The sequence below is a fragment of the Antechinus flavipes genome, chromosome 4, assembly GCF_016432865.1.
Source record: "Antechinus flavipes isolate AdamAnt ecotype Samford, QLD, Australia chromosome 4, AdamAnt_v2, whole genome shotgun sequence".
Taxonomy (NCBI): domain Eukaryota; kingdom Metazoa; phylum Chordata; class Mammalia; order Dasyuromorphia; family Dasyuridae; genus Antechinus; species Antechinus flavipes.
In genome coordinates this window covers 484381616-484400046 of record NC_067401.1, presented here as the reverse complement: position 1 = coordinate 484400046, position 18431 = coordinate 484381616, and the positions used below count along the sequence as shown (strand labels likewise).

General features: G+C 34.9%; 1 long non-coding RNA gene across 5 annotated transcripts in view; it reads right to left on the bottom strand.

The window, feature by feature from the left end:
- LOC127563497 (uncharacterized) overlaps window positions 1-18431 on the bottom strand; it is an 85102-nt gene that overhangs the window by 43691 nt on the left and 22980 nt on the right. Inside the window, exon 4 of one of the 5 annotated variants that reach the window (XR_007953979.1) lies at window positions 2589-2688. The exons of the other annotated variants lie outside the window; for them this stretch is intronic. This is a non-coding gene — a long non-coding RNA (uncharacterized LOC127563497). Of the gene's footprint in view, window positions 1-2588; window positions 2689-18431 lie in introns of those variants that run through there. 5 annotated transcript variants of the gene reach the window in all.

Here is an 18431-nt window from a genome sequence, read left to right as displayed (position 1 = left end):
GAGACTTTCCTAGACAAAAGTAGATAGGCTGGCTCTATAGCAAAGCTATTTCAATCAATAATTGCTTTGAGGACTATTTGAGCTTGGAGCCATGCTTTTTCCCAAAGAGAAATGTGAACTGAAAGCAACTGTGAAGTAGGTTTAAATGTTTAGAAGAGGCAGCAGGACCTTAAATAAAGATGAAAGGCACCTGGCTTAAAAATAGGCTCTACCTCTGACCTTTGCAAGTCTTCTAAGTGCCCCATATCTCTATTTAACCTTCTATAAAATGGAGCGATCAGTCCTAATCTGTGTTGAGGGGGTATACCAAGGGGTTGTACCAAGGATCTCTATATCTGTCTTGATGTTGGAAGAACAGAAGAGGACCTTGGTGTTAGATGTGGGAGATAATAAATTCCCTAGTTGTTTCACGCCATGTGGTGATACAGAATGGAAAAGACTTGTAATTTTGGGGAGACTTGGCAAACACTAGGTGCCCCTCAATCATCCCTGCCATGCTGATGTCTGGGTTAGGGGGTGGGGATGTCAGGTCAGTTAAAAAGGGGATAGAGCTTCTGGCTTGTTTGCTTCTTTATATAGTTCCCTCTGCTGCTAAATTCTCTTTAAGGAGTGAGGGATGATGGAGGGGCAGTGCTCATGCCACCCCATATGAGGCTTGTATTTGCACTTTTGGTTATCTTTTATCACTTTATGTTTCCTTTCCTGAGCATGTGGCCAAACACTGTCCTAAAGAAAAATGTGTCCTGGCTTCGGGGTAATCTCATTAAATTTGGAGAGATCTGAAAGTCATGAGTCTAATAAATAGAGCTGACTGGTATGATGAATTAAGTTTTTAATTCATCCAAATTGTGAAGGATCCAAAGCCCATGATTTTGTCAGAGTGAAGAACTTCTATCTAATGAGCACAATTTGTCTGTAACTTAGTAAGTCAGTCCCAGGTGAACCCAAATCTTCTGGACTTCAAGCCCAGCACTCTATCAACTATTCCATGTTGCTTTTGCACGTAAAGTGGGGATAATAATAGCTGCATTGGACAAGATCCAGGAACATAATATATGTTAGAACACTTTGTGAATTATAAAACACTGTGCAAAAGTGAGATATATTTGTTGCCTAGAATCTGTTTTTAAATATAGTTGGAAAATCAACTATAATGATAGGGTTGCATATATAACCAATTGATTCTACTTGGCACTATAATGTTTATCCCAATGTTCCAATCTAATCCAGTTATTAAGTACATAGTCTGGCATATGGTTAGTGCTTATTAAAAGTCATTGAATTATATTGAAACATTTTTGAAGTGCCCACCATGCTCTATGTGTTTGGGATGCAAAGACAAAATGGAAAACAGTATCTGTTCTTAAGGAGATTGTATTCTACTGTAGAGGCTATATCTACTGTATTGTACTGTTAGAGCATCTCCATTCCTCCACTGCCCCTTTTCCTTCTTTCCTCACCTTTGCCCTTTCCTCTGATAGAAGCTACCCAGAACCCACACAGGCTGCTTCACTGCTCACATTGCTTATCTGAAATGAGTCACCAACGCTATTCCTTTTTCTGACATAGCAAAGCACACATCAGGTCTCTTTTGCTAAGAAATTCTGTCCGTGCACTGTATCTACTCTCTTGATGTACCTTAGCTGTACTGTAAGGGGTGTAATCTACCATGCCAGCACTTTAGGAAACTTATCATAGTAGAGATCTCTTGTCTTTGATGCTTTGGGAAGAATAAAGGGGAGCTTACTCTTAGGTGTGCAAGAAGGACAGATTCAGAAGTGAACTTGAGACTAATGGCTGATGATGAACACTAGTCTTAGATCACTTTGAATAACTTAGTACCAAAGAGGATGGTTTTCCCATAGTTCCATAGGCTGCCAAAGTTGGAAAGGATTTAAGAGATCATCTAAACCAATGATTCTCCAAGTCTTTTGTTCAATAAACCCCTTTCAGAATCAAGAAATGTGTTATTTGTAATGTTCTTTAGCATGTATTTGTTAAGTGCTTATAATAATTGTCCAAGAAAATTTCAAATTATAATTTGCAACCTATTATTATAATTATAAAATGGAACACTTAATTCTACCTATAATTATGAAAACATAATGCTTCAAACATGTGTGAGGCAATTATTTATTGCCATTCAAGAATTTTTGGAACAAACTCCTTGTACTATCATCACAAACCCTCAAAAACAACTAAACAAAAACCACTTATTTAGACCAAAACTCTTCAATGTATATATGGGGAAACTAAAGGCTTGTGAAGTGCTTTGCCCAGGATCACCTTGTTAGAAACCAAATTTTTGGTTGTTTTTTGCTTGGTTATTTTTAGTCATATTTGATTCTTTGTGAGGCAAGAAAATTAGAATTTTCTTGGCAGAGACACTAGCGTGGTTTACCTTTTCCTTCTCCAGCTCATTTTATGAGGAAACCGAAGCAAATGGGGTAAAATGATTGGCTCAGGGTCACACAATGAGTAAATGTCTGAATTTGAATTCAGGAAGAGCAGTCTTCATAGAAATTATTGCTAAAAACTTCGAACAAAACAGGAGTAAGGATAGAGTCCATTGTATTTTATTAGAGAACTTTCTACTGGTTGACATGAGATTGTTAATTCTCTCTCTCTCTCTGAAAGTCATTTGATTCATTCAACATCCATCATACTGTTCATGTTTCTCCATGTTGTCTACAGAGATATTATGAGGGAGTAAAGGAACAAGCATTTATGAAGCACCTACTACATTTAAGGTACTGTGCTAAAATAAAAGTCTTACAAATATAATATCACTAATAGCATCTATCTCACAATAAGTCTGTGAGATAGATGCTGTTAATACTGAGGGACTGCCCTAATGAAATCCAGTCTTCTTTTCCAGTCCCTATTGCTGTAGGCAAAAAATGGGGCAGAAATGGAATGGAATTGACTGATATGGTGTATTTAGTGAATCCATGATAAATAATAATAATAATAGCTAACATTTAGATGATGGTTTAAGATTTACAAAGCATTTTACAAATATTATCTCATTTTGTCCTCACAATATCTCTGCGAGGCATGTGCTATTATTATCTTTATTTTACAGAGAGCAAGTGACTTGCATAAGGTCAACTAGTAAATTCTGAGGCTTTTTTTGGGTTCAGAGCTTTCTGACTTCAGAACCAGGGATCTATCCATTACACCACCTGACTCATAGATCATAAGGATCACAGCTTCCTTTTAAAGTGCACCAAAAAACATCCATTTAACAATCCATTCCAAAATGTTGGCAAGGACTGACATCAAGCCTACTGGTCTATAATTCGTGGATTTTATCTTCTTTTCCTTTTGAAAACTGGGACAACATTTGTCCCTCGACAGACTTCTGGCATCTCTCCCATTCTTCATAGTTCCTCAAAGGCTGCTGGCGACGGTTCAGTGATTAAATTCACTCAATACCCTGCAGTCTAATTCATCTGGGTCAAACAACAAACTCATTTTGAGCAACTGAATGGTATGGAGAAAGAACTCTGAATGTGGAGTCACAAGAGGCTGCCAGGTGGAATAGTATAATGCTGGACCTGGAGTAGAGAAGAACTGAGCCCAAATGGAGCTTCAGGTACTTTTACCACCTCTCTTTGCCTTAATTTCCTTAAAGTGAATAATAGCACCAATCTCCCAGCATTATTTTGAGGAGAGAATAAGATAATATTTGAACCCTTATCACAGTATCTGGCCCATAGAAGGTAATATATAAATGCTAGCTATTATTATTAGATGAATACTATTAAAAGACTTTTGTTTCTGACACTTAACATTTTCATGGACTTTGGGAAATCATCTTCTATTCGGAGAAGTTGATCTGTAAAATGGGTACCCTTTGGGTTGTTTTGAGGATCAAATGAGATAATGATTATCAGTAGCAACATTTGGCAAATTTCTTCTGAGATTATAATTACCTCCTATTGTTGTTTGTCCTTCATTCTCAAAGAAGACCATGGCATCAGGGAGATGATGCCATAACATGCAAAAGAATTGGTCTCACAAACTGGAATTGATCATTTGGGATTACTTCCTGAATAAATCATTAGAAGTAGATACTGTAGGGTTTGAGAAGGTTTGGTAGACTTTCCATAGTTATGATGATATACATCCCAAGACTAAATCTTCTCTTCTCCCTCAATACTATTTTGCTTGATGGTTTCATCAAGTACTATAGATTCAATTATCATCTATGTGAAATTTTCAGATCTATTTATCTAGCACTAACCTCTTTCCTGAACTCTCTTCTAAAATTCCAACTACTATACATATTGAACTGGATATTCTGTAGAATTCTTAAATTCAGCATGTCCAAAACTGAACACATTATCTTCCCCCCAAAATCTTCTCCTCTTCCTAATTTCCCTCTTACTGTTGAGGGTAATTCCATCTTTCAAAGCAATCCAGGCTTGAAACTTAAAGGTCATTCTTGACTCCCATCTCTCACTTTACCCTATCTGCCAATCTGCCAAATTTGAGAGGAGTTATGGAGATAGAATTGACATGACTGACAAGTAAGTAAAAAAAGAATGAGGCAGCCAGGTTAACTTCATATCTGTGGACTTAACTGACTAGAAGGCTGGTGGTGGTTTGACAGAGGAAGTGGATTAAGGGAAAGATGTTGAGCATCTGATATGTTGAATGAATGAATAGAAAACCTTTATTAAGTATTTAATATGTGCTAAGCACTGGTTTTAGAAGCAGAAAACATACACTCTCTGTTCTTGAGTACCTCATAAACTAATTGGAGGAGAAAATATAATTTTTTAAATGTTAGCTGAGGTATGTGACCAGAAGTCTTTGTAAAATTGTGGGGTCTATGGAGCCTTAAATTATGAGGGCCAGTTAATAGTGCCAGAGGACTAAAGAGAATAGGTCCAGGGCACATGATAATTCCTGGGGATCCTAGGTGTAAAGGTCTGAAACTCTTGAGTTGATGCAATAAGGTTGGACAACCAAGCACTTAAGGCTAACTACTGATTGGACAATACTCTATTAGCATATGCTTGAAAAAATGGCCCTTCCCACTATTCTGTGCTGGTTCAGTCTTTTGGTGTATACAGAGAATTATGGGAAGGATTAAGGGGTGGAGTAAGACAAGCCAGAGTCACTTGGGCAGTGGAGGTGAAAAAGGAAGGTCGTGGAGATCCTGTGTCCATTCCCCTTACTTCTGCCCCTAAAGACCAAGAATAAAGACCAAGGAGTTTTGCTTATCTTGACTCAGGCTGATTTTAAGGTATCCAGGGTGCTAACTCGGTCTTCACATTAGGAGGTATTGCAGATCAGGTGATAAGGGCTGGTGGCCCTAATTGTGCTCCAGAAGGAACGGAATTATTGATTTCTTTGATTGTAAGCAATCAAATGGCAAGGAGTGAGGGCACCCTCATTAGTGCTAGTATTTTCTTTGTCCAGCAGTTTTGATAGGTTCTGCTAGGGGAGGAAATAGACGTATACTTTCTCTGGTGGCAAGTTGTCCCCTGACACAGCTGAACCATAACTGACATAGCCTAGGTTTGTGGAAGAGGGTATTGGTGTAAGAAAATGAAAAAAAAATCCTTGATGAGATCTTCATTTTCAATACATAGTCACAATAAATCTCCATCCTGAATTTTATCTGGTATAGAAACCAAGGTCAATGATGAAGTTGAAATGCCTATAGACCATCCAGCTGAAATGTACAATAGTGTTGGTAATATGGAACTGTAATTCAGGAAAGAGAGAATATCTTTATCTCTTAAATGTTTATATACTCATGTCTATGTTAAAATTGCCTGTTTAGAGCTGATAGTTCAAAGAGAATGATAGAGCCAAACTAGAGCCAAACTTCTGTTCCAATTCAATCAGCAAAACATTTTCACACATCATAAAGAGACACAGGGAATAAACAAATCATTTTGGTTGGTTTAATAACTCATTAACATATTGATATCTCATTACCTCTGTTATTTGCCCTCTGTTTTCTAAGAGTAGAGGTTGGAAATTGATTGGACAAATACCAGCTATCCTCTCTATCCAGATAGATATTTAAAAATTCTGTTTCCCTTTCCTTTGCCAACTTCAGCTTATTCTGGGCTTTAGTGCTTCACAGTCTTGGATGAAGCTTTGGAGTTCATGCTCTATTACCTGCTATTGTTTTAGTCCTTTTGCTTTTAAAACTTGAAATTGATGAAAATTGATAATATGCACCTACCATCGTCATCTTGGATAATCCCCCCACTTCCATCTCAGTGGAAAGAGGAACAATTGTGATGTATAGGAAAAGGGGGAAACGTCTAAGGAAACATGTGCTCATATACAGGGAACTCTTTAACCACATTTGATTTTTAAAAGATATGTACAGAAGATGGAAACAAGTGCATAAAACAGAAGAAATGCATAAAGATGACACAGTTTCCTAAGAGCAAACACTTTCCCATTGTCCTATGTCAAGGGTTATTAAACCAAATCAGACATTGTCTGGGAAAACTAATTAAAAGGTCTTAATCACAACAGATCAGAGACAAAGACCCTCAGTGCTGAAGCAGTAGCATAGCAGATCAGCAAGGCAGCCTTGCTCCAGTGCAGAAGGCAAATTGCCACCTTGGGAAACCAGATTGCTGCCTGGAGAGAGCAAGTAGAACTACCCTCTCTGTGAGAAAGACATCAAACACAAGGAGCCCTATGCTCAAAGTCAAGGCTCAAGGTGGCCTAAGAAGCTTGGGACAGCATCCTCTGAACCCCAGGAGTAGAACATGACCTTAAAAAGTCACAAAATAAGAAGGAAGGAAAGAAGGAAGGAAGGAGGAGGGCGGGGGGAGGAAGGAAGTAAGGAAAAGAGGAAGAAAGAAGGGAAGAAGGGAGAGAAGGACTATTTTGTCTAACTGTAAATCAATAAATATGATCATCTAAGTGAAATGGATGGATACTTACAAAAACATAGGTTTCCCAGATTAACAGAGGAGAAACAAATTACTTAAATAATACTATTTTAGAAAAAAATTGAAGGAGTTATTAATCAATTCCCTAAGAAAAAATCTCCAGGGCCAGATGGTTTTACAAATTAATTCTACCAAACAAATAAGGAACAATTAATTCTAATACTATGCAAACTATTTGAAAAAATAGGGAAAGAATAAGTCCTGCCAAATTCCTTTTATGATATAGATATGGTGCTGATACTTAAACCAAGCAGGTTCAAAACAGAGAAAGAAAATTATAGACCAATTTCCCTAACAAATATTGATGCAAAAATCCTTAAATAAAATATTAGCAAAGATTACAGCAAATTATCACAAGAATAATATACTGTGACCAAGTAAGATTTATACCAGGAATGCAGGGCTGGTTCAGTATTAGGAAAACTATTAGCATAATTGACTATATCAGTAACCAAACTAACAGAAATATATGATTATCTCAATGGATGCAGAAAAAGTATTTAACAAAATCCAACACCTATTCCTATTAAAAAAAAACTCTAAAGCATAGGAATAAAAATCATCAGTAGCATCTATTTAAAACCTCAACTAGCATCCTATATAATGGGGATAAACTAGAATTATTACCAGTAAGATCAAGGGTGAAACAAGGTTTCCAACTATCATCATTACTATTCAACATTCCATTAGAAATGTTGGCTTTAGCAATAAGAGAAGAAAACAATTAATTAGATTAGGTAATGGGGAAACAAAATTATCACTCCTTGCAAGATAATATAATGATATACTTAGAAAATCCTAAAGAATCAACTAAAAACTACTAGAAATAATAATTTTAGCAAAGTTTCAGAATACAAAACAAATCCACATTTCTTTGTGCTACCAACAAAGTTCAGCAGCAAGAGGTACAAACAGAAAATCTATTTAAATAATTTTAGATAATGTAAAATATTTGGGATTCTCCTGGCAAGACATAGCCAGGAATTACATGAACACAATTACAAAATACTTCCCACACAAATAAAGTCAAGTCTAAACAATTGGAAGAATATGAAGTACTCTTGGATAGGTTGAGCTAATATAATTAAAAATGACAATTCTACCTAAATCAATCTACTTATTCAGTGTATACCAAACTACCAAGAAAGTACTTTATAGAACTAGAAAAAATAATGAAGTTCATCTGGAAGAACAAAAGGTCAAGCATTCAAGGGAATTGATGAAAAAAGGCAAATGAAGGTGGCCTAGGTGTACCAGATCTAAAACTATGTTATAAAGAAAGCCATAGTCATCAAAACCATTTGGTATTGGCTAAGAAATAGAGTAGTCTATTATTGGAAAAGGTTAGTCTCACAGGACAAAATAGTCAGTGATTATAGTAATCTAGTGTTTAATAAACCCAAAGACCCCAGCTTCTGGAATAGAACTCACTATTTGACAAAAATTGCTGGGAAAATTAGAAAATAGTATGGCAGATACTAGGTATTGACCAACACCTAATACCCTCTACCAAGATAAGGTTACAATGAGTTTATGATTTAGACATAAAAAGTGATATTATAAGCAAATTAGAAGAACATAGGATACTCTACCTCTCAGATCTGTGGAGAAGGAGAGTAGTTGTGGCCAAAAAACAAATAGAATACATTATGAAATGTAAAATGGATAATTTTGATTATATTAAATTTAAAAGGTTTCCTACAAACAAAACCAATGTATACAAGATTAGAAAGGAAGCAGAAAGCTGGGGAAATTTTTTACATCCAAGGGTTCTGATAATAGCCTTATTTCTAAAATATATAGAGAATTGACTCAAATTTATAAGATTATAAACCATTCTCCAATTGATAAATGGTCAAAGAATATGAACAGACAATTTTCAGATAAAGAAATTAAAGTCATTTCTAGTCATATGAAAAAATGCTCTAAATCACTATTGATCAAAGAAATGCAAAGTAAGACAACTCTGAGATACTACTACACACCTCTCAGTTTGGCTTAAATAACAGGAAAGATAATGATAGATGTTGGAGAGGATATGGGAAAATTGGGGCATTGCTGGTGAAATTGTGAACTGATCCAACCATTCTGGAGAGCATGCCCGGAATGTCCAAAAGGCTACCAAACTGTGCATCCTCCTTGATCCAGCAGTATCTCTACTGGGCCTGTATCTCAAAGGGATCTTAAAAGAGGGAAAGGGACCCACATGTGAAAAAATGTTTGTGGCAGCCCTTTTCCACAAGGAACTGGAAACTGAGTGGATACCCATCAGCTGGAGAATGGCTGAATAAGTTATGGTATATGAATGTCATGGAATATTATTGTTCTGTAAGAAATGATCAACAGGATGACTTCAGAAAGGCCTGGAGAGACTTACATGAACTGATGCTAAGGGAAGTGAGCAGAACCAGGAGATCAGTATACACAGCAATAACAAGATTATGTGATATTCAAATTTGATGGGCGTAGCTCTTTTCAACAATTATATGATTCAAGCCAATTCCAATAGACTTGTGATGGAGAGAGCTATCTGCATCCAAAAAGAGGACTGTTGGGACTGAATGGGTATCACAATATAGTATTTTTACTTTTTTGTTGTTTGCTTGCTTTTTGTTTCTTTCTCATTTTTTCCCTTTTTGATCTGATTTTTTTCTTGTACAGTATGATAATTGTGGAAATATATAGCGAAGAATTGCATGTTTAACATATGTTGGATTACTTTCTATCTAAGGAAGGAAATGAGGGAAGGAAGGGAGAAAAAAAAATTGGAACATAAGGTTTTGCAAGGGAGAATGCTGAAAATTTGAAAACTGCATATATTTTGAAAATAAACAGCGAAAAACAAACTTTGTTTATCTTTCTATTAAAGTTTCACTGATGTTTCACTGATTCCCACTATTATTTTTTTCTAAAAAGATTAATATTTTCTTTTGAACGCGAAGGTTCTGACTGCAGAGTGCTAAATTTTCTGTGATAGTAGCAGCTAGAAGCACTAGGAGAAGGACACTAATCATTGGGCCTGGATTACTTTAAGAGGAGCCACTGTCCACTCAGTGTCAGTGGCCCAAGATAGAGGCATCATGTTGAGGAGGAGCTAACTAGCCTCTAGAGGGCAGGTCTTGCACATTTAACTCTATTAAGTGACAGCAAATGTCACAGTTGCCATACCATTGATTCCTTGGCCATATTTAATGAAAAATGCATGGCCCTGACTCACTCCTGCTGGATTTTGAATTGCCAGAAGCAACTTGGTTGTGAGAAATATTGAACTCTGAAGGGATGATGGGGACTGTGAACTCTTCTAATTATAGCTCCCAAAGTACTGATCTAATGCTCCATTAGGATAAGATATTAAGTCTTATTCTCTTCCTCCCTTTTTTTTTCTAGAGCTCTTGCTTTGAAGCAAAAATGTTTCGTGTGTGATTATAGATCCAAGGTCATCTTTGAGGATAAAAATTTGAAGGAAAGCCATTTATTTATGAGTTATTGAAACTAAAATGTAATCCATAAATCCTTTGTGCTAAAATGGCTCTAGGCAAGGGACAGCAGCATCTGAAAGGATGGTATGTCCAGCTCTCACTGAGCTTCAATAATTCAAAGATCTATGATTTCCTAAGTCTGGGCACTCCTTCCACTGGCACAGATGGGAAGCCTTGCAAACCTATTAGATAGTCTTTGAGATTTGGTATAGTCCCAAAATCCATCAGCCTAGAGCCAGTTTGGAGATGATCTTCTCAGTCATGTAGGTTGGTCTTTGGTCAAGAGAAATACCATCCATTACCAGGCTTTGGACGATACTCTTCCATCTTGGTAGTATTGATCAGAGCTATGGTCAAGACTTTGAGCACCCAAGATCACCTTCATACAACAATATCTTAGTAGAAAAGGATTCTGATGATGTTAATAACATTATTATTAGTATTAGTAGTAACATATCAAAGCCTTGCCATTAATGCCATCTGGAGATAGGAATAGGGGAAAAGCAAAGTGAAGGAAATGCCAGCCAAGGTGATATACAGCTGTGTTTTTGTGTGTATTACTTCCACTATAGTCCCTGTAAAACCCTGATCAGAGCCCCAAAATACTAATAAATTAATTTTTTACATTATCTCTGTTTGGGTTAATACCTTTGTCAGTGTGATGTAACTGCTCCTAAGAGATGACATGGGGCAGTGTAGAATTATCAAAACCACCATGATGATCATGCTGACATGGAACACAGAAGAGGGAATAATATTCCTTCCATCTTTGGTGCCAAAAAAGCACAAGATATACAGGAACAAATCAGAAATGCCAATTTTTCACTTGGTAGAAATATTCATTCAGTACAGATGGCCACTAAAGTAAACAAATCATGAGTATACATGAAATACACTAAAGACATGAATGCTTTTATGATATAGCAGTACTGTCATAGTACTGTATAGTACTACATAAACCATAGTTTATGTCATAGTAGAACTGGAAACACATTCTACCAGGTATAAGCAAGGGCTTCATGGTACTTTGTGTCAGATACACACAGCTGCCAGTCATACGGTAATGTATTAGGTCCTAAGCATAGTGATCATGAAAAAATTAATACTTAAACTCTCTTTAGGGAGCTTAAAAAGAGGATAGCTTCATAGGGTTTACCTTTTTGATTGGATGGGGGATGGAGAGATAATTTGGAATTCAATTTCTTAAAATATATTTTTAAAAATTATTTTTTAAAAAATTGTGGATCATCAAAGTGGGGAAAGTTGAAGAACTTGAGGATGCTGACGAAATATTTAATGCAAACTTCAGAAATTCCAACCAATAACAAAATGGATGCAAAAAACTATGCCAATGTCTGAAATTATTTGAAGTGAAAATGAGTAAACTTAAACTGATAATTTGAAGAGTCTCTTTGGAGTTAAATGGGACAAATGCAACTTGCACACTAGTTATACCAAAACTGAGAAATTCTCCAAAACTGGCATTGGCTACAACTCTCATAAACTAATTCATTATCTCACAATATTTGACAAACAGCATAAAACATATCAGGACCTGCAAGTAATAGCATATATAGTGACTGTGGCCACTGTAAGAAGCAAAGGTGCACAGGTAGAACTATTGGAGTATTGTGGCACACAATTGTATATCCAGCGGCCAAACTTGTTGAGACTGGTGCATCTTGGGAGTTTGGGAGTTGCAAGCTATAGTGATCTGTTGGTGGTTTGGTGCACTCACTTGGTGTTAATATAGTGAGCATTATACAGTGAACCTATCAGTGTAGTGGGAATGAGGAAGGGCATGAATGTACATAAAGAAAGATAAACCAATTCAGATTGGAAACAGGGCAGTTAAAAAAAAATCCTACACTGATTATGACTTGGATTGAACCCATGAATAATATCCCTATACTTTTAAACTATGTGAATTGGAGAGAACTGATCTTTTTTTTTTTTTAATGGAGTTATTAAGGAATACTTCCAAGGACTGATATCAGACTTTATCATATCAAAAGCAACTTGTGAAGACTATTGAAGAGATACAGAAAGGCATTAAAAGTTATTAATATATAGCTGCTACACAAAGAAAAAATATGAATGTCATGTTACCTAACAAAGGTAACAACAACAACAAAAACATACAGAAAGGAATCTGGAAAACAAAAATAAATGAAAAATCCTAGTATCCTTTAATTAGATATTGAAAGTAAAAATCAAAAGGCTAAGGTGAAACAAGGAGTCTAAATAGCAAGGACAAAATAAATAATCAAATATCAGTTAAAATGTTATTACAAAGACTTGAAAAAGAAAGAAATTAGAATCCTCAAAGAAGGATGTAGAAATTCTTTAGTCTTTATGATCACAATGTGTCCAACACCAAATACTAAACACTATTTTTATCAAACAAGACCCAAAAAGCTTATACACAGTCAACAAATGAAGGACAAAATAGCTACATAAAGAGAGATCACTAAAATTCTAACTTTTCTGCAAAACTGGAAAGAGGGAGGGCTGAAAATGACCTCTAATTACTGGTTCAAATATTTCGCTGTGATGGACAAATTATTAGCAAGCATTTTATCATCTTTGTCTAAGACACACACATCATCTCACACATATATTGACTAAGACAAAAAATAGCTAACAAGTGTTATAAAGATTTGTTCTACAAATGGTAGAGTTTCTAATGGCAATTCAGAACCTGAATGTTGCCATTAATTAACAATTGGGTTATATAATGAATGTGTGAATGAATAAAAATAAGTATTTATTACATATTGCCATGCACTGTGATAACATTTGTGGATGCAAATATGTGGAGAAATATAAATTACCCTTGCTTTCAAGAAGCTTATATATTATTTTTTATTAATTATTAATAAATCACAGATTTATTGACTAATGGATGTTAATCAAGAAACTGCAACATGTTCAGGCTATAAAAATTTAGCATCTATTGAATATCTAGTGGCTACAATTGACACTGAATTACAGATAACAAATCCTCACACAACAAATACAAACCTTAAAATATTCAACAAATAAATTGCATTGGACCCATTGTCTTAGACAAATAAAAACCAAAAATGTCTTGCTTAAAAATCTCCCAGGCATAACACCAATCCACAAAAAACTTTTATAATGGTTTTAAATAGATCTCATCATAACAAAGGCAGCTACGTGGCACAGTAGATAAAATACTAGAGTCAAGAAGACTCATCTTCCTGAGTTCAAATCTGGTCTCAGACACTTACTAGCTTGTGACTCTGGGCAAGTCACTTAATTCTGTTTCCCCTAGTTTTCTCATCTGTAAAATAAGCTGGAAAAAAGAAATGTCAAGAAAACCCCATATGAGGTCATGAAGAGTTGGACATCAACATTGGGAGCTAGGAGCTATTGTTATCCCCACTTCCCAATTAAAGGTATTCCAACATGCAGAGAGATTAAGTTTTGATCACACAGTGATTCTGTATCTGAGGCTAGATTTGAACTCAAAGCTTTTCTGATTCCAGGATCCCCAAACCACCTAATTAAAACTAACCAGTCATTTTGAAGATAAAACATGAAGTAGTTAGGTAGCACATTATTACAAGAAGAGAAAAGATACCTTATATCATTTTTTTCTCTTTAGAAAGCTTAGCAGCTACAAATGGAACCTGATACAAAAAGGAACAGAGAAAAGTTGAATGTAAAGATCCTTGAGGTAATCCACTTTCAATCATATTGTCATATTTGGGGAAATCTATAAAGAAAAATAAGAGAATTATGTACCTTTGTGTGTCCAAAAGTTACAATGGAAATGTAAAGATTTCATAAATACCATGAGATATTTTATTGTGAAGAGATATGCATGTTGTACTACATGCTCTTTGCAAGTACTCAGATCATATTCCAATTAAAATCTAACTTGCTATTCATTCAAAAAATAGAGTTGGACATGACTGAACATTGTATCAAGTATTCATAATCTCTGAGCTAATGGGATAAAGAAAATTCAAAACTTAGCTCTTTAAGAGGAAAAAAAAAATCCTATGGTATGAGAATGAGGTAGAAATTATCTTTGTTGCTTATCTGCTACTAAAATTGTCCTGATTATACTCCTAGTGAAATTACAACAGACAAACTTACAATACTTTTATTTAATTATAAAAAGTTGTTACTTAACCTACCCGTGCTGTAATCTAAACAGTGTAAAAATAAGAGCAGGATGACAGTATAAAGATAAGAGCAGGATGACAGTGTGTTGGAGAACCATGTTTATCTGAATCCTGTTCAAAAATACACAACAATTGAAATGCCTCCTCCTTCCTAACTGCATTGACCTCCAGGAGAGGCTCAAAGGGTAAAGCAAAGACTGATTCCTTCTCAACAGTTGGATTCTTCCTCTGGGTGGCTCTCTTCTGTGCTGCCAGAAGTCACTTTCCTTAAAGTTGTTTTCTGACTCAATCCTTTAGAATTCAAAAGCTAGCTTTTAAAAGCTCATCTAGTGTATTACTGGGCTTCATCCAGCTAAATACAACCTACCCTCTAATTCGTCAAGAAAAAAATCCACATCTCATAATTAGGTAGAAAGTAAAAACTCTTCTTTGTACACTTCATTTAGACATTAATGCATTGTTGTACCAATTATTTTCTACTTGCTTTCCCAATTGGTTTGGGAGGATGGGATGAAGAAAATGAATTGTTCAGGGATGATCTTATCGATCATTCTTCACCAAAATAATTGAGTGACAATAAGACACTTAACCACTCTAAACCTCACTTTTCTAATCTGCAAAATGAGTAATACCTACACATCATCCTGAGTGTCAAAAGAGATAACATGCATAAAATGCTTTATAACTTGGGAATGTTGTATAAGTCTTAATACTTATTTACTTTCCTAATGAATCATTGTTTTTTCTGTTTTTTTTCCTTGATGGTATCTGGATTTCTTTTCTGGGTCTTCTCAATTGTTTGCTTGTTACCTTTCTTTAATTTTTTTCTAAATTTGAAATCAGAAGGTCTGGTATCAATCCCCTTGCTTCTCTTGATGTCAGTTTCATCATTTGTTTAAAAGGGGGGAGAAGAATGTCAGCTCTTGAATTATCCACTTTAAAATCATGCTATTTGCAGATGGTATTGTGCTTGGTAGCAGTTTGCAATTGTTTTCTCTTTTGTTTTATGCTTATCTTCCTCCCTTCTTTCACTCACTATTGATTTGCCTTTTCATATTTCTAAACCTTTTACTTTGGAGGTCTCCTCTTCCCCGAACTCTTAGCTTCCATATACCCTGGCTGTTTGATTACTTCTGGAACTATCACAAGAACAGTTTCTGTGAGAACAAATATTTTCACAAGATCTTTGGTAACGGTCAGCTCAAGGTACGAATTCTTCAGAAGGCTGGTGCCATTTTTATTATGCTTAGCAGGGCATGAGAAGAGATAACATAACTTCTAATGCAAACTCCATCAACACTATCTCCATTTATTCTTAATGAAGCTGACAGAAATGACGTTGATCAGAAAAGTATTTGCATGGGTAGAATGGATTACAGAAGGCAGAGGTCACCTCTTCCTTCCAATCCAGAAAGATAGAAGTGGACCATGAAGTTTAAAAGATAATCAAAGCCTAAAAATACACTCAGACCTATATCTCTAAAGGTTTCAAGGAATGTAGCGGAGAGTAGTGAGAACACATCAAGTTTTAAGATTGTGGACTCCTCATTCTTGTGTCAATTCTCATTGACTATCCATGTGACATAAGGTAAAAGGAACACTCCAGGCTTCTGTAGGTTTAACTAATAAATGAGAAAAAAATGTCCTGCCAACTTTCTAGGATTATTATGAAAGGTTTTTGAAAAAGAGAACGCTTTAGACAAATGGATAGAACATTTATTAAATGCTTACTATGTGCTGACATGGTACTAGGGAAACAAATACAAGTAAAAATGTGCTTATATTCTCATTTTTAACATTTCAATTTTTCCCAATTATCTATAAAATATTTACCATTTATTTTTAAAATTAATTTTCAAATTTCTCACTCCCCTATTCACCCTCCTCATCAAGAATGTAAACAATTTAATGCAAAAAAGATAGACCAAAATAAAAATCTAAGAAAAATAAAGTTTAAAAAAGCATGCCTTAATCTTTATTCATTCTTCATTAGTTCTTTCTCCATGGATCGCATATTTCATCATTAATCCTTCAGAGTAGTCTTGGATCATTGTATTGTTTAGAATAGCTAATTCAATCACAGTTGGTCTAATCTTACAATATTAATGTTACTATGTGTTATATTCTCTTGTTTCTATTCATTTCACTTTGCATCAGTCTTTCCCAATTTTTCTGAGGACATCTAGGTCATCATTTCTTATAGCATAATAGTATTCCTTCACAATCATATGCTAACAATTTGCTCAACCATTCTTCAATTAATGGACATTCTCTCAGATTTCAATTCTTTGTCATCAGAAAAGAGCTACTTTAAATATATTTGTAAATAAAGATCCTTTCCTTTTTGTTGTTTTATATCTTTAGGAATATAGATTAAGTATTGCTGGGTGAAAGAGCATACATGGCTTTATGAGCCTTTGGGCATAGTTCCAAATTATTCCACATCAGTTCACAATTGAACTCAACTGTTTATTAATGTCTAATTTTGCTCACATTCTCTTCAACATTTTTCAGTTTTTTTTCTATCCTGAGAGTCAATCTAATAGATATGAGTTGCTTCAGAATTGCTTTAATTTGCATTTCTTCAGTCAATAGTGATTTAAAGCAATTTTTCTTCATATGGCTAGAGATAGTTTTGATTACTTCATCTGAAAACTGATTGTTTATATATTTTGATCATTTATCAGTTGGGGAATGGCTTTTATTATTATTATTATTTTTTTTTTACAAATTTGAGTTATTTATTTTTATATTTGAGAGATGACACCTTGTTTCTAAATATTTTTCATGGTTATGATCACTAACTATATATCTCTATCCAATTTCCCCATTTATTCTGTTCTCTCTCTTTTTTTTAACTCTGTCCCTTCTCAAAAGTGTTTTGCTTCTGACTCCCATCTACCTATCTTTTATGAGTAGCCCCTTCTCTTATCCTATTTATCTTCTTTCCTATAAAGTAAGATAGATTTCTAGGCCTAATTGAATGTGTATTATTCCCTTTTTGAGTCAATTCTAATGAGAGTAAGGTTCCATATATCTACCACTTCCTTTATCTTTGCTTTCACTGTAAAAGCTCTTTCTTGTCTCTTTTATGTCAGTTAATTTACCCCATTCTCCCTTTTCCTTTCTCTTTCTCTCAGAGCATCACTCTTTCTTACTCCTTAATTTTATTTTTTAGATAGCGTCCCAGCATGTTCAACTCATGTCAACTCACACTGATGTCTTCTGTGTATATATCCTCCTTCTAACTGCTCTAAATACAAGAAAGTTCTTATGAATTACTAACATTTTCTATGTAGAAAGATAAACAATATAACCATATTAAGTCCTTTATGATTTCTCTTTCCTATTTACTTTTTAGGTTTCTCTTGAGTCTTGTGTTTGGAAGTCAAGTATTTTATTCAGTTCTGATTTTTTCAACAGAAATGCTTGAATGTTTTCTATTTCATTGACTATCCACTTCCCCCCTGAAAGATTATAACTCAGTTTTCCTGGGTAAATGATTCTTGTGCGTGATCCTAACTCCTTTGCCCTCCAAAATATCATATTCCAAGTCCTCTAATCCTTTAATTTAGAAGCTGATAAATCTTGTATATCCTGTGACTCCATGATATTTGAATTATTTCTTTCTGACTGCTTGCAGTATAGTCTCCTTGATCTGGGATCTCTTGATATACTTCCTGAGAGTTTTTATTTCTCTTTAAGGTCTTTCAAATGTCTTTCAGAATTTGATCAGTGAATTCTTTTAATTTTTGTTTTACTTTCTGATTCTAGAATATCTCGACAATGTTCCTTGATTTCTTGAAAAATGAGATGTCTAGGCTTTTTTTTTATCATGACTTTCAGTAAGTCCAATA